At 37.5% G+C, this 15,805-nt stretch overlaps 1 protein-coding gene across 1 annotated transcript in view; it reads right to left on the bottom strand.

The window, feature by feature from the left end:
• Window positions 1-15,805, bottom strand: part of LOC117385624 (phosphatase and actin regulator 1-like) — a 97,856-nt gene that overhangs the window by 79,594 nt on the left and 2,457 nt on the right. The window lies entirely within an intron of this gene.

A 15,805-nucleotide genomic window follows, 5' to 3' on the forward strand; every position in this document is an offset into this window, starting at 1 on the left:
GAGACAGAGAGAGAAAAAACAAAAACCTCAAAATAACTAAAAAAAACAACAAAGAAAACTCCAAATAAACAAAAAATTAAAGAGAATCAACTAAAAAAAAACCTCCAAATAACAAAAAAGTATTAAAAAAATAACTAAAAATCTTAAAAACTAAAAAACAAAAGAAAATAAACTTTAAAAACTGAAAATAAAAAATATAATAAAAATAACAAAAAAAACTCTTAAAATAACAAAAAATACTCAAAATAATAACAATAAAGAGAATAAACAAAAAAAACCCTCAAAATAACAAAAAGTATAATAAAAAGAACTCAAAATAAAAAAAACCCCTCAACCCCACTTTATGAAAACCCTCAAAATAACAAAAGAAAACCCAGGATCATGTAGAGGGTTAATACGAACATTTAAGAAGAGACGGGCGATGGTTTTTCCGATGGTTTTTCAGTGTAAAGTGAACTGGAGTTGAACACGTGATCATGATTGTGATGAACATGTGACCTCTGACCTTAGATCAGGGCAAACGTTTTAACACGGGGCCCACAGTCGGCTCTAAACAGACAGAAAGGCGGGGCCAGGATATATGTACTGTATGTATGTATGTATGTACGTACTGTACTGTACAGTACATACTGTACCGTACCGTACTGTACTGTATGTACGTACTGTACTGTACTTACATACGTACGTACTGTACTTACGTACTGTACTGTACTGTACGTACCGTACCTTACTGTACGTACGTACTGTACTTTACTGTACGTATGTATGTACGTATGTACTGTACTGTACGTACTGTACGTATGTATGTATATACGTACTGTACTGTACTTACGTACGTACTGTATACTGTACGTACGTACCGTACCTTACTGTACTGTATGTATGTACTGTACGTACATACCGTACCTTACTGTACTGTATGTATGTACTGTACGTACGTACTGTACTTTACTGTACGTATGTATGTATGTACTGTATGTATGTACTGTACTTACGTACGTACGTACGGTACTGTACTTACGTACGTACGTACTGTACTGTATGTATGTATGTATGTACGTACGTACTGTACTTACGTACTGTACTGTATGTACGTACTGTACGTATGTATGTATGTATGTACAGTACAGTACGTACATACATACGTACGTACGTACTGTACGTATGGTACTGTACTTACGTACGTACTGTACTGTATACTGTACGTACGTACTGTACTGTACGTACGTACTGTACTGTGCGTATGTATGTACGTAATGTACGTACGGTACTGTACTTACGTACGTACAGTACTGTACTTACGTACATACAGTACTGTACTTACGTACTGTACTGTACGTACGTACTGTACGTACGTACTGTACTCTACTGTACGCACGTACGTACTGTACTGTATGTACGTACTGTACGTATGTATGTATGTACCTACGGTACTGTACTTACATACGTACGGTACTGTACGTATGTATGTACGGTACTGTACGTATGTATGTACGTACTGTACGTATGGTACTGTACTGTACGTACGTACTGTACTGTGCGTATGTATGTACTGTACGTACGTACTGTACTTTACTGTACGTATGTATGTACGTACGTACGTATGTACTGTACTGTACGTACTGTACTTTACTGTACGTATGTATGTATGTAGTGTATGTATGTACTGTACTTACGTACGTACGTACGTACGGTATGTACGTATGTATGTACGTACGTACGTACGTACGTACGTACATACTGTACTTACGTACGTACTGTACTGTATGTACGTATGTATGTACGTACGTACGTACTGTACTTACGTACGTACGTACTGTACTTACGTACTGTACTGTATGTACGTACTGTACGTATGTATGTATGTACAGTACAGTACGTACATACATACATATGTACGTACGTACTGTACGTATGTATGTACGTACTGTACTGTACTTACGTACGTACTGTACTGTATACTGTACGTACGTACTGTACTGTACGTACGTACTGTGCGTATGTATGTATGTACTGTACTGTACGTACGTACTGTACTGTACGTATGTATGTACGTAATGTACGTACGGTACTGTACTTACGTACATACTGTACTGTACTTACGTACTGTACTGTACGTACGTACTGTACTGTACTGTACGTACGTACTGTACTGTACGTACGTACTGTACGTACGTACTGTACTGTACATACGTACTGTACATACGTACTGTACGTACGTACTGTACGTATATATGTATGTACGTACGGTACTGTACTGTACTTACATACGTACTGTACTGTACTTACATACGTACGTACTGTACGTATGTATGTATGTACGCACGTACGGTACTGTACGTATGTACTGTACGTACGTACTGTACTGTACTGTACGTACGTACTGTACTGTACGTATGTATGTACGCACGTACGGTACTGTACTGTACTGTACGTTGTTAGCTTGGCCCAACACAGAAAAAAAACGTCGTTAGCTCGGCCCGACATAGAAAAGAGAAGAAGTCGTTAGCTAGGCTCGATGCAAAAAAGACATTGTTAGCTCGGTCTGACACAGAAAATCCGTCGTTAGCTCGGCTTGACGCATTAACGACTCAAGAGTAACGCAATTTCAAACTTTCAAAGGGGGCAGAGGTCACATGACCTTGGGACAAATCAGTGGGACTTTAATTAATGTCTGATTTTTTTTGTTTTTTTAATTCTCTGCCGCATTAAAAACGCCTTTTTCAATAAAATGCCAGTTTACTACAGAACCATAAGGTCGAGTGTCATTAAGATTTTGCCAAAACGATAAATATCTCGATACAAGAGAGTAACACACGCGAACAAAGTGGATGTAGCTCAAGTGCGCCATATTTTGGAGAAACGGGGAAAGGTAAATTCAACAGTGTTCACCCTCACCTATTTTCATGCTTTTATTTCTTCTCGTTTAGATGATTGTAATTCTCTTTTTACTTGTTTTAACAAATCTGCAGTCTCTCGTCTCCAGTGCTGCAGCGAGGCTTTTAACAGGAACCAACAGAAGGGCACACATCACTCCGGTTTTATCCTCTTTATACTGGTTAATGTCGAATTTAGAATTGATTTTAAAATTTTAGTCTTGACTTTTAGAGCTTTTAATGGACAGGCCCCTGAATATATCTCAGAAATGCTGGTTCCTTAGCAGTGGCCCCTAAACTGTGGAATTTCCTGTCCTTGTCTCTTCGTGTGACTCTCCTTTAAAAAGCAGCTGAAGACACTGTTATTCAGACAAACTTTTATTTAATTTACTACTCTTTGTCTTATTTTATCTGTTGAACATTTATTGTTGTTGTTTTATCTATTTTTATCTATTTTTATTTGCACTCTGTAAAGCACTTTGTGATTTTATCTGTGAAAGGTGCTATATAAATAAAGTTTACTTACTTATTTTAATGTAATTTGGTCACATTCAGTGGGCCGGATTAACCCTGGTTTGCTCACCTCTGCCTTAGAACGTGCCATTTTAAAACTTTTACTATATTAAAACAAAATTCTGCGTTTCAACAGTCATTTATTTAACCTTTCGTGTATTAAATATTATTGCTGTTTCGAGCTGTGACATCATCTGGAAAACAGAAATCACTTTGGAATGTTCCACAGAACGGGAATATTACTTATATATATTGTGTTTATTAAATTACAGGTGTTTTTTACAGCTCAAAAACACATTAAGTCATTCTCCACAGATCTGACTTGTAACGTGAGGAATATTTTCAGCGACACAAAACCATCTCACATTTTTATACAGCGTTTTTTCACCTTCAAGTCACTCAAAGCTCTTTACATCGAGGAAAGCGTTGAGTGTTTTGCCCGAGGACACGACGACAGCAGGGATCTGTGGGAGCTGGAATTGCACCGACAACCTGCGGGTCAGAGGACGATGTTTATGTCGAGATTGGGATTTGAACGTCCAACGTTTCAGATCAGCGAACAAACATCGACTCCCCTGAGCTTTAAATGAGACTCGGACGGCACACGAAACCAGGAAAGTTCCGTAATACACCTTTAAAACGCGACTGGTGTTGTATTAATCCGATGTTCTTTAGGTCTGACGCTGCCTGATGGAGATACACGAGGATTTGTATTGTCCTAAAGTGAATTTGGTGGTTAAACGTTGTCGTTGTGAATGGGAGCGGCTCTGGAGCTGCTGACTGGCGCATTGCAGCTTTGATTTAATTCCGTTCCAGGTTTTGCAGCCGCACAGACGAGGACCGGACTCTCCCAAGTGTCTTACTCAGCAGATGTGTTGTGTGGAGAGACGACGACGATGACGACGACGCTGCTGCTGCTCCCGTCCCCCTGATCATATCTGCGGAGAGTTACGTTTGTGCGAGACTCACGGTTGCAGAAAACCTACGAGAAAATCTAAGTTTGTGTGTTTGCGTAGTCCCTAAATTGCTAAGTTTGAGTCGTCCCGATTAGAAAACGCCGTGATAAGAATGTGATTTAAATATGTACAGTCGTTCTTCACTATATCGCGCTTCACCTCCCTGTTTTGTGGATTTTTTTAGTGGTATTTCACATGTTTTTTTTCCAGCGTATGATCGTCCATTGTGTCGTGCGTCCTGATTGGCTGTTGGACTGTAGACCATTGTGTCGTGCGTCCTGATTGGCTGTTGGACTGTAGACCATTGTGTCGTGCGTCCTGATTGGCTGTTGGACTGTAGACCATTGTGTCGTGCGTCCTGATTGGCTGTTGGACTGTAGACCATTAGTTTCTCTCAAGTAATTTCCAAACTAAATACATTTTACGACAATAAATATGAAAAGAGTTGGCGCTAGCATCGTTAATTCGCCTACTTAACTTTAGCTTTAATAGATGTGGAATAAGGTGCATATTTACTCTCCTTCCATGTGTTTTTCCAGTGCAGATTTATCGTTTAAGGTCAAAATAAATCAGCTGTGGACTGTCTCCATCTAATTATAAAGTGTTTTAGCTTAGCATGCTAGTTGTTGTTAGTTTTACCGTGATGCAAACTTCACTCTGGCCTCTGAAAGTTTTAAAAAAGTGCATCTGCTAGAATACAGTTGTCTCTCGCTATATCGCGGTTCACCTTTTGTGGTCTCGCTGTTTCGTGAATTTTTGTGCGTGCAATTTTTCAAGCTTTTCTACAGCGTCTGAATGTGCATTGTGTCGTGCGTCCTGATTGGCTGTTGGACTGTAGACCATTGTGTTCTGCGTCCTGATTGGCTGTTGGACTGTAGACCATTGTGTCGTGCGTCCTGATTGGCTGTTGGACTGTAGACCATTGTGTCGTGCGTCCTGATTGGCTGTTGGACTGTAGACCATTGTGTTGTGCGTCCTGATTGGCTGTTGGACTGTAGACCATTGTGTCGTGCGTCCTGATTGGCTGTTGGACTGTAGACCATTGTGTCGTGCGTCCTGATTGGCTGTTGGACTGTAGACCATTGTGTCGTGCGTCCTGATTGGCTGTTGGACTGTAGACCATTGTGTCGTGCGTCCTGATTGGCTGTTGGACTGTAGACCATTGTCCATCAGTCTCCTCCGTGCCGTGTCTCCTGTCCAGTACAGAATGTGTTCAGACAAATTCACATAAACGTTGGATCTCAGTGTGACTCTGAAGTGCTGTACGTTTGCAATTTGTTTTCTCCCCGACAAAACCCACAATGTCGATGAAACGTTCTGCACCGACAAAGACGCCGACGAAGGTTTGAACTTTGAGAGAGTTTAAACGAGAGAGAAATGTGAGAAAATGTTAACGCCTGTGTGAGAAAAGTGTATAAAGTGTGTGGTGAGGGGTTTTACAGACAAAAACAGAGAGAACAATGTAAAAAATAAAGCTGATACTTTGCGGATTTCGACTTTTGCGGGTTATTTTTAGAACGTGACTCCCGCGATAAAACGAGGGACCGGTGTATTGACGTTTGTGAAGGAGTCGGCTCTTTTGAACGGCTCCTTAGTGCGAACGATTGGAACCAGATCTCATATTTTAAAAGAAAAATAAGAGCAGAGCAGGCGACACGAGGGAAAAAACAAGTCTGACATCATAAAAACAGTTTGAATTATTATTATTATTATTGTAGAGCAACGTTTTATCATTTTCATAACTCCAAAAAGTCGTCTCGTTGGCTTCTCTCGTATAAATAAACAGTAAAAGAGCCAGTCTTTTGAACGGCTCTTTAAAGTGAACGATTCCAAGAGATTCAGATCCAATAAAGGAGCCAAAAGTTCCCACTCTACTACAAACATATTCTCAAATGTTGCGGGTTGTATTTCAGTTTTCTGTCTCTCAAATTTAAACACTTTTCAAATCTATTTATAATTTCAGTCTGGAAAAAGTAAATCAAAGTTTCAGTCCAATTCCACTTTCGACGTCTCTGGTTTTACATTTACACGGCGACAAAAAGCTAAACCGTGTCCACACCAAACCTGCTCTGTTCTTGTGTCCTTGAGCAAGACACTTCATCCATATTGTCTGTAGCTGCACTAAATCCACTTATCGTTCAGTTTAGGAAAGAGGGAAATGTGTTTTTGGGCTCAGTTTTTATCATGTGTTATATTTTTCTTTGCACAGCTCAGAATTTTTTTTTTTTGACAAAACGATCAGATTTAAGCCGTAAAAGGTTGAATTGATAAAGTTTGACTCATTACAGATGCAAACAAAACGACTAAAGTGTTTTGTTCTGCTGTTTATTTATTGCAGATCATGATTTTTTAACAATATTGTAGATTTAGATCAGTTTTTTGTGGTTTAAATCTGCTCTTGTTGTGTCAGTGGAATAAATAAGTTTCAATATTATCGTTTATCGTCTACATTGACTTGAGTGATATATAAAATTTTGAAGTACTAGTGGCAGCTTTACATATATATAAAGAAAGACGAGTTATTTTTTTAATACTCGACAGGATATACAGGTGTTTTCTTGTTCTTCTTTCTTTTATTTTTGTGATCAAATTTTTTTATTCAAATACTGAATAAATACTTGAATAAAAAACTTCTGTGTAAATGCCCCCGATGGGCAAATACACAGAAGACGAAAAAAAAGAAAGAAAAAAAAGATAAATACATGATAAAGACAAAAAATAAATAAATAAAAAATAAGCATATAGAAATAATACAATGTAATAATAATAATAATAATAATAATAATAATAATAATAATAATAATAATGATATAAAAATATAAAAAATAAAAGTAATTCCATCCAGGTTTGAATTCCTTTTTTACAGTAATTGCAAATAAAAATAAAAATAAAAAAGTTAAATAAAATTAAAAAAAAAAAAAAAAGAACTGAGCGTATATATATATATATATTGTGTACATAATGTATATCTTGAATCATGAATATACAGTTTGACAGAAGCGTCCACATAACACAAAAACAAAAACGTAATATATTCAGATCTCGATTTTGTTGGGTAAGTTGGACGAGCGGGAAATGTTTGGTTTGTTTTTTGTTGATTTTTGGTGAAGTTGTTTTAAATGTGCTGTAGAAATAACCTTAAATCAAACGATTCATCTTCAGACAGAACTGAGGAACATGAGGTAACTCCACATAAAGGTTTGATTTAATTCTGTGCAGGATGATGTCACAGTCACAAACAGGGTCTCTGTGCTCATCTCACGAGTCATATCTGTGGAGCGGTCGATTCAGAACGACGCTACAGACGAGACGTATGGAGAAATGAATAATACTGCTCTCTTTGTTCTTTTGTGTTGAGTTTTGAGTTCATTCGTGTGTCGTTTGTGTGTTATTTTTGGTTATAGAATGTGATTTTGTGGGAAATAATTGTGATTAGATTTGAATATAGTTTATGTAAATGTAAATGTTTTTATCCAGCTCCCATCTTCTGAAAAAATATCATCTTGTCGTCTGAAACTACAGAAAAAACACACCAGACAAACATCCAAGAGAAACATCCAAGAGAAACAAACCAGAGAAACATCCCAGAGAAACATCCAAAAGAAACATTCCAAAGAAATATACCAGAGAAACATCTCAGAGAAACATCAGTCATACATTTCAAAACATGTGGGTCTAAATGTTAGTATTTTTCATTATATTTGTTCAAATTGTGATTTATATTTGAATGCTACAGTATCACCAAAGACCAGATTTGTCTTTCTGAGAACCACCAAGTCTAAACCAGGTCTATAGCAGGACTATTCCAGGTCTAATCTAGGTCTAAACCATGTCTATAACAGGACTATTCCAGGTCTAATCTAGGTCTAAACCAGGTCTATAGCAGGACTATTCCAGGTCTAATCTAGGTCTAAACCAGGTCTATAGCAGGACTATTCCAGGTCTAATCTAGGTCTAAACCAGGTCTATAGCAGGACTATTCCAGGTCTAATCTAGGTCTAAACCAGGTCTATAGCAGGACTATTCCAGGTCTAATCTAGGTCTAAACCAGGTCTATAGCAGGACTATTCCAGGTCTAATCTAGGTCTAAACCAGGTCTATAGCAGGACTATTCCAGGTCTAATCTAGGTCTAAACCAGGTCTATAGCAGGACTATTCCAGGTCTAATCTAGATCTAAACCAGGTCTATAGCAGGACTATTCCAGGTCTAATCTAGGTCTAAACCAGGTCTATAGCAGGACTATTCCAGGTCTAATCTAGGTCTAAACCAGGTCTATAACAGGACTATTCCAGGTCTAATCTAGGTCTAAACCAGGTCTAAATGTGGACTACATAATTTCCACTGTAGTTCTGAACAGGATTATCCAAAGGAGGCTCAATCCAGTCCACATACTGACCACCTGAAGGAGCCACAGGTGAGAGGGTCGTCAAAAGTATCATAAATACTCAGATACTCATCGATACTAAAACCAGTAGCGAGACTAGATACTCATTTGAGCAGGTATCGATACTAAAATGTCCCATTCACACGACAGAAATGAACCTTTCCTGGATAGATTTAGAATGATCTCAAGCTGTGGACACAACGGTGGAAGAAGTTCTCCATTTTGTTAAGTAAAAGTATTGATACCAGAATGAAATAATACACGAGTAAAAGTATTCGCAGTCATATCACGCAGTCCTGACAAATTGTTTAGTTCCAGAGTCTGTCGTGGGGCAGATGACGTCAGATACTAGGAGTCAGATACTAAAACTAGATCCTCGTTGGAGCAGAATCGATACGACAAAAGTCACATTCACACGACAGAAATCAGAAATGAACCTTTCCTAAATCTGTTTACAAAGATCTTGAGCTGTATCTTTCACAAATATAAGGCGCATAGACGAGTACACACCCAATCACGGTATATTGTCCAAAGAAAGAGTGTTTTTTAGAACGATTCCCTCTTCCAGACGTGAGCTAACGAGGCAGAGGAAGAGTGGGATCTCCCGCTCACTCACACCTGCTCGTTTCGCTCTCACAGCTCCGTTTGACTGATCTCGAGACCCGCCGCATCTCATCATCGCCAGGTTTCTTACAGAGCCAGGGCCCTGCTTTTAGCCTTTTGCTATTTTTCCTGCTCTGATGTTCTTCCCCCATTTCATGTTTTATTCAGACCCGGCTGCGACTTCGGCTGAAAATAAAGATCCGGGTGCAGCCGCGGATGGAAGATGGGAATGTTTCTCGGTTCTGCTCCACGGACTCGGCGTAACTTATTCAGAAATGCCACGACGCGACGAGCAAAAAGAGGATTATGAAAAGCATTGTTGATATGAAACGAGCTCAAACTAGGCCTGCAACGACAACAATATTTGAAGTACGATGTATCGCTTAAGTAAATATAGATGATAAACGATAATATTGAAACTAAAGCATAAAAAGTCACATTTTTTTCACATTTTTCCTCCTTCCAGTGCAACACAGACATCCACGAAATGGAGTTATTATTGCAAAAAGGAATTTCTCATTTTTTCAACACACAATGATTCTTACATTTGTTTAAATACATTGTCTTGGACCAGTATTTGTATCATATTTAGTCCTAATAGTTGTGCGCTGCTACGAAACAGGACTGTCTTTGTTTATTTTGAGCTCTAAAGTGCACCTAAAGTTCACCTCTCCTGAATGTGCCCCAAAAATACAAACACTCGTGACCTGTTCATGTTTCAAGAGCAGGTAAACAGAGCTGGCATCAGGTGTCATCAACAAACACTCCAGAGTAAACGGCCTCTTCAAAGTCAAATACTAAAACAAATACTAATACAAATACAAATATAAATACACATGTTCTTTGTGAGGACTTGGAGTGAACCTGGGGTAAACTTGGAATAAAGCTGGAGATAACTTGGAGTGAGTCTGGAGTAAATCTGAAGAAAACCTGGAGTAAACCTGGAATAAACCGTGGAATAAATCTCGAGAAAACCTACAGTAAACCTGGAGTAAATTTGGACTAAACCTGGATTAACCTGGAGAAAATCTGAATAAACCTGGAGTAAACCTGGAGTAAATATGGAGAAAAACTGGAGTAAATGTGGAGAAAATCCTGGAGTAAATCTGGAGTAAACTTGGAGTAAACCTGGAGTAAATCTGGAGTAAATCTGGAGTAAATCTGGGGTAAACCTGCAGTAAACCTGGAGTAAACCTGGAGTAAACCTGGAGTACATCTGGGGTAAACCTGGAGTAAATCTGGAGAAAAACTGGAGTAAATGTGGAGAAAAACCTGGAGTAAATGTGGAGAAAAACCTGGAGTAAACCTGGAGTAAATCTGGGGTAAACCTGGAGTAAATCTGGGGTAAACCTGGAGTAAATCTGGGGTAAACCTGGAGTACATCTGGGGTAAACCTAGAGTAAATGTGGAGTAAACCTGGAGTAAACCTGGGAGGAGCACTGCAGTAGAAATGGTTGTGCCCGTGGCCTGGTCATTCATCTGAAGTCTATCGATTTTTCTTTCCCAGGACAGCGGCGTTTACTTCAGGAGGAGGAGGAGGAGGAGGAGGAGGAGGAGGAGGAGGAGGAGGAGGAGGAGGAGGAGGAGGAGCTGCAGCCTGTGAGCTCCAAACCTAATCTGTAAAAACATAAGTCTGTTTGTGCACTTCATAAAGCCACTGGAAAATATGAACAAGTAAATCCTGTAACTGCAGCTCGGTCTCGTGTATGTGTGTACTGAAGTAAAAGTACAAATACAGGAGCAAAAAAAAAAAAAGATCAAGTAAAAATATCACATGAAAAAAATGCTTAAGTAAAAGTATTAAAGTAAAAGTTTAAAATGTACTTAAAGAGTAAAAAGTAAATGTATTTTGTGTAGATTTTGAGTCTTTAAATCTTCAAATGTGGTGATTTTTTAAGATTTGAGCTGAATTTTGTTCAACAGAAACAACTGAATCAATCGTTAATAAAAAATACTTTTACTTTTCAGTCCTGTTCATAAATGTAGTGGAGTAGAAAGTACAGATACTGCTCTCAAATGTACTCAAGTAAAAGTATCCACTGTATCCACTACTTGTTGTATATTTACATGGTCAGATAAAAATAACTAGAATAAGATGATTTTTTTTATTGACATGCACAAAAGAAACAGCTGGTGACATGTCGGTGCATCAGAGAATTTTTAGAAAAACTGTTGTGTTTGGAACAAAGTGCAGCACATTTTAATATAAACGCTCCAAAAGAAACATAAAAAGACAGATTATAGTTTGTAAATGCACAAAGGGACAAAGACCTTCATGTTTGGAGACATGTTCTGTGGTTGGACGAAGCTAAAACTGAACCGTTTGGCCATAAAGAGCATCGTTACGTTTGGAGGAAAAAGGGGGAAACTTGCAGCCTGAGAATATCATCCCATCTGTGAAACACGGGGGTGGCAGCATCGTGTCGTGGGCTTGTTTTGCTGCAGGAGGGACTGGTGCACTTCACAGAAAAGGTGGTATCATGAAGAAAGAGCGTTATGTGGAAATACTGAAGAAACATCTCAAAACATCAGCCAGGAAGTTAAAGCTCTGGCGTAAATGGGCCTTTCAAATGGACAATGACCTGAAGCATACGGCCAAACAGGTGACAAAGAGGCTTAAGGATAACAAAGAGGCTTAAGGATAACAAAGTCGATGTTTTGGAGAGACCATCACAAACTTATCTTAGTTACACCAGTTCTGTTGGATTAATGGGACAAAATTCCTGCCAACTATTGTGAGAGGTTTGTAGAAGGAAATCCAAGTCCAAATGGAACCAAATACTAATGAAATGTCGTAAACATCTTCGAATAAAGTAATGAAAAAATGCCTATAAAATCCTCCTTTTATTATTATGACATGTAGCAAATAGAAATAATTTTGTTAATCCTAATTGACCTAAAACAGGAAAGGTTTAGTTTGATTTCCTGTCAGACAGTGAGAAAAAAAAGCGTATGTTTTTTATATATAGCGTATGTAAACTACTTTTTTCATCTGTATCTCACAACACACACAATCAACAAACCCACTACAGTTTATAATCCAAACATCGTGTCCTTGTCTCTAATCTCTGGTTCTTCATAATTCTCCGAACTCATTCCAAACAACATTTTTTCCTTGATCTTGTTCAGTGCAATTAAAACAGGCCCCATGCTACAAGTGTCACTTCCACTGCAGCTAACGACTTGTGTTCTTACATAAATGGAGTTGGCGGCTCTAGAACACACAGCTTCCAGGCAGTGTGTAGAATTTTAGAGCACGTTCTCGTCTGCAGAGAGTAAAGCGGCACTCGAGTAAGCAGTGGATGTCTCTGGGCACGTAGCAAAAAGCGCTAAATATCAGTTAAATCAGACGCTAAAATAGTGTAGAAACCACAGACTGTGTAAAGAAGTGGACTGAGCAGTTAGAGCGGCCATTTTGGAGCTGAGTTTCATGTTTGGAAGTCCGACTGCGAGTATCATAGCAACCAAAGAGCCAATCCGGAGCGAGGCTGTTGAAGGTAACGGGCACTTAGCAACGCTGTCAATCAAACCTGTTGCTAACGAGAGCTAGTGAGAGTGACCTTTGTCTGTTATTAACGTTCTTATGTTGATTTACGGATTGTTACGGCCTTTTATTATCCTAAATCTTCACTTGTGTTGTTCTGAATCTCTTTAACCCATCCTTCGTAATACCATAAGTTTTCTTTTTTTGCTTTTCGAGCTTGTATAGGAACAAATTTGTAAGATTTGCTTTAGCTGTGCCTGATACGTGTGCGCAAAATGAATAAATAAATGAAAAAAAAAGAAAATTAAACCATCTGTTGTTACGTACGGGTGTGTCTCTTGCGTCGTCGAGCCACTTGGACGAGACTAAACTGTCATGATTGTTTTGATGGTTTAAATACAGTTTGTTCATTTGTTCTTTGACGATTGTGCACGACTGATTCAATAAACAAGGACAACTTCTCTCTTGATTTTATATTTTTAACGGTTTTACTATTAGAAATTCCATAACAGGACGTAATAGTGAAATAAAAACCCCAGGATCATGTAGAGGGTTAATACGAACATTTAAGAGCAAAATGAGTCTGAAGCAGCAGAGACAGAGAGAGAAAAAACAAAAATAAACACACAAAAAAAAAAACACACAAAAAAACCAAACTCAAAATAACTAAAAAATAGTCAAAATAAACAAAATTAAAGAGAATAAACTAAAAAAACTCAAAATAACAAAAAAGTATAATGAAAAATAACTAAAACACCTTTCAAAATAACAAAAACAAAACTCAAAATAACAAAAAAAAAACTTAGAAACTAAAAAACAAAAACAAAAAAACCCTTAAAAAACTCAAAATAAAAAAATATAATAAAAATAACTAAAAAAACTCTTAAAATAACAAAAGAATACTCAAAATAATAACAATAAAGAGAATAAACTAAAAAAACTCAAAATAACAAAAAAGTATAATAAAAATAACTTAAAAAAAAACTTAAAATAACAAAAAAAACTCAAAATAACTCAAAATCCCTCTTAAAAATTAAAAAAACTAAAGAAAATAAACTAAAAAAAAAATCAAAATAAAAAAAAATTGAATAAAAATAACAAAAAATTAAAAAAATAAAATAAAATAATAATAACTTTAAAAAATAAACTCAAATAAAACAACCTGTGATTTACAAATAAAATCACATTTCTCTCACACGTCAGATTAACAGAATTTAGGCTTCGCTTATTGATTCTGCAGAAACTCGCAATGTTTTTCAGCCCCTGTGACATTTTTTGATATAAAAATAATAATAATATATGGGAACTATTGTCATGAAAAGCAGAAGTTGTTAACACTATCACATTTGTGGAATCATTTTGGAGATAATCCTCACTGTCTGACAACTTTTCCCGTTTTAAGTCAACTAGTATTACCAATATTTCTATTTGCTAAATGCCAGAATAATGAGAGAAGAATTTTTAATCCACTCACACACAACACATTTATATATTTTTTTATATATATCCGATACAGACGGACCGTGCCTGTCCCTGATTGGCTCATCCACCTGTCAATCACGCCCATTTGAAAACAGAGAGATTCACCGGTGACTCACATCTTCATAAAGTTTTGAAGAAATGTGTGTTCTGGATCCCAAACCGTCAGCTAAATATAGTCCGAGCGAGTACAAACTATAGCCTGAGTAAGTGATATCATAAGAGAACTGTGTCATGAGCCGCCAAATGTGCAAAAGTCCAGCCTTTTTATCACAGAATTCATCTTAAATCGAGACAAAATAGAAGAAAATGAATCACAATTTGAGCCTAAATGGTCAAAATGGTAAAAGTTCATGTTTTTATGCAGCGCTTTTCCGCCTTCAAACGCTTTACATCAAGAAAACACCCACACATTCATACACCGGCGCACACAGACACAATGTACCTCCAGCCTCTAGGTGTCACTGTCACATGTTCTGACACACCTGGGCCTCACCTGTGCCTATTAAAGGGGAGGTACTTAGCGCAGCAGGTGTTGTATTTGTGGAAATCCATGGGAATAAAGTCATTTTAAGTGCGTCTTTTTTAGTACTGAGCTCACTTTTTTTCGAAAACGCATCTGAAACGAGGCGAAAAACATTTGCAACCGAGTGACTTTGCGGCACAGGCGTCTACTTGGCGTCTACAGGTGGGTTACGTGTTTTGCCCAAGGACACAACAACAGCGGCGTTCGTCTGGGGGAGCTGGAATCAAAGCATCAACCTTCAGATCAGTGGACAAACACTTTCTTTCTTTCTTATGTGCCAGGGACCGTCCACAAATTCATTAATCTTATAAAAGAAAAAAAGATTTGTACCAGGTTTAGCTGCTGTTACTTTTTAAACACACATTTCATCACAATTACGTTATAAAACAAACAGTACATCAATAAAATTATTAGTTAAATACAATAAAATGTCTAATTCTGATACATGATATTTGTCCGGTCCCTCACTGCTGCTACTGTCACTAAAAAGATCTGCAAAAATATCGGAAAATCTGAATATTGTATCATTTAATTTAATAATACAGTATCGATATCGTGGGCTGCTGTATCAATTTTTTTGTGTGTGCATATTTACCAAATTATTCTGTCACAGCTCTACAATTTTGAGACTTGTTTGATTCACTGTTTTTATGATTAAAACAGTTTTATTTCACATTATCTTTGCACAGACAGAGGTTCAACAAAAACTTTAAGTATCATTGTTTTAGTCGATATGTTGTGATCGTTTAGAGTCGTTAAACTGCACGTGTGTCTGTGTAAATGTAAATATGGAGCTTTTATAAACTGTGGATGAATAATATCGACCGATTAAACAGTCTGATGTGTGTTTCTAGTTCACAAAATGCACTTTATGTTTATTCATCTTCAATAAACGAAAAATAAATGAACCACAATGCACCGAGGGTCACGAAAACCTGTATTTTTCACTGAATCGTATCAAATATATCGTATCGTATTAGATC

This window comes from Periophthalmus magnuspinnatus, chromosome 17, assembly GCF_009829125.3.
Source record: "Periophthalmus magnuspinnatus isolate fPerMag1 chromosome 17, fPerMag1.2.pri, whole genome shotgun sequence".
Classification (NCBI taxonomy): Eukaryota; Metazoa; Chordata; class Actinopteri; order Gobiiformes; family Gobiidae; genus Periophthalmus; species Periophthalmus magnuspinnatus.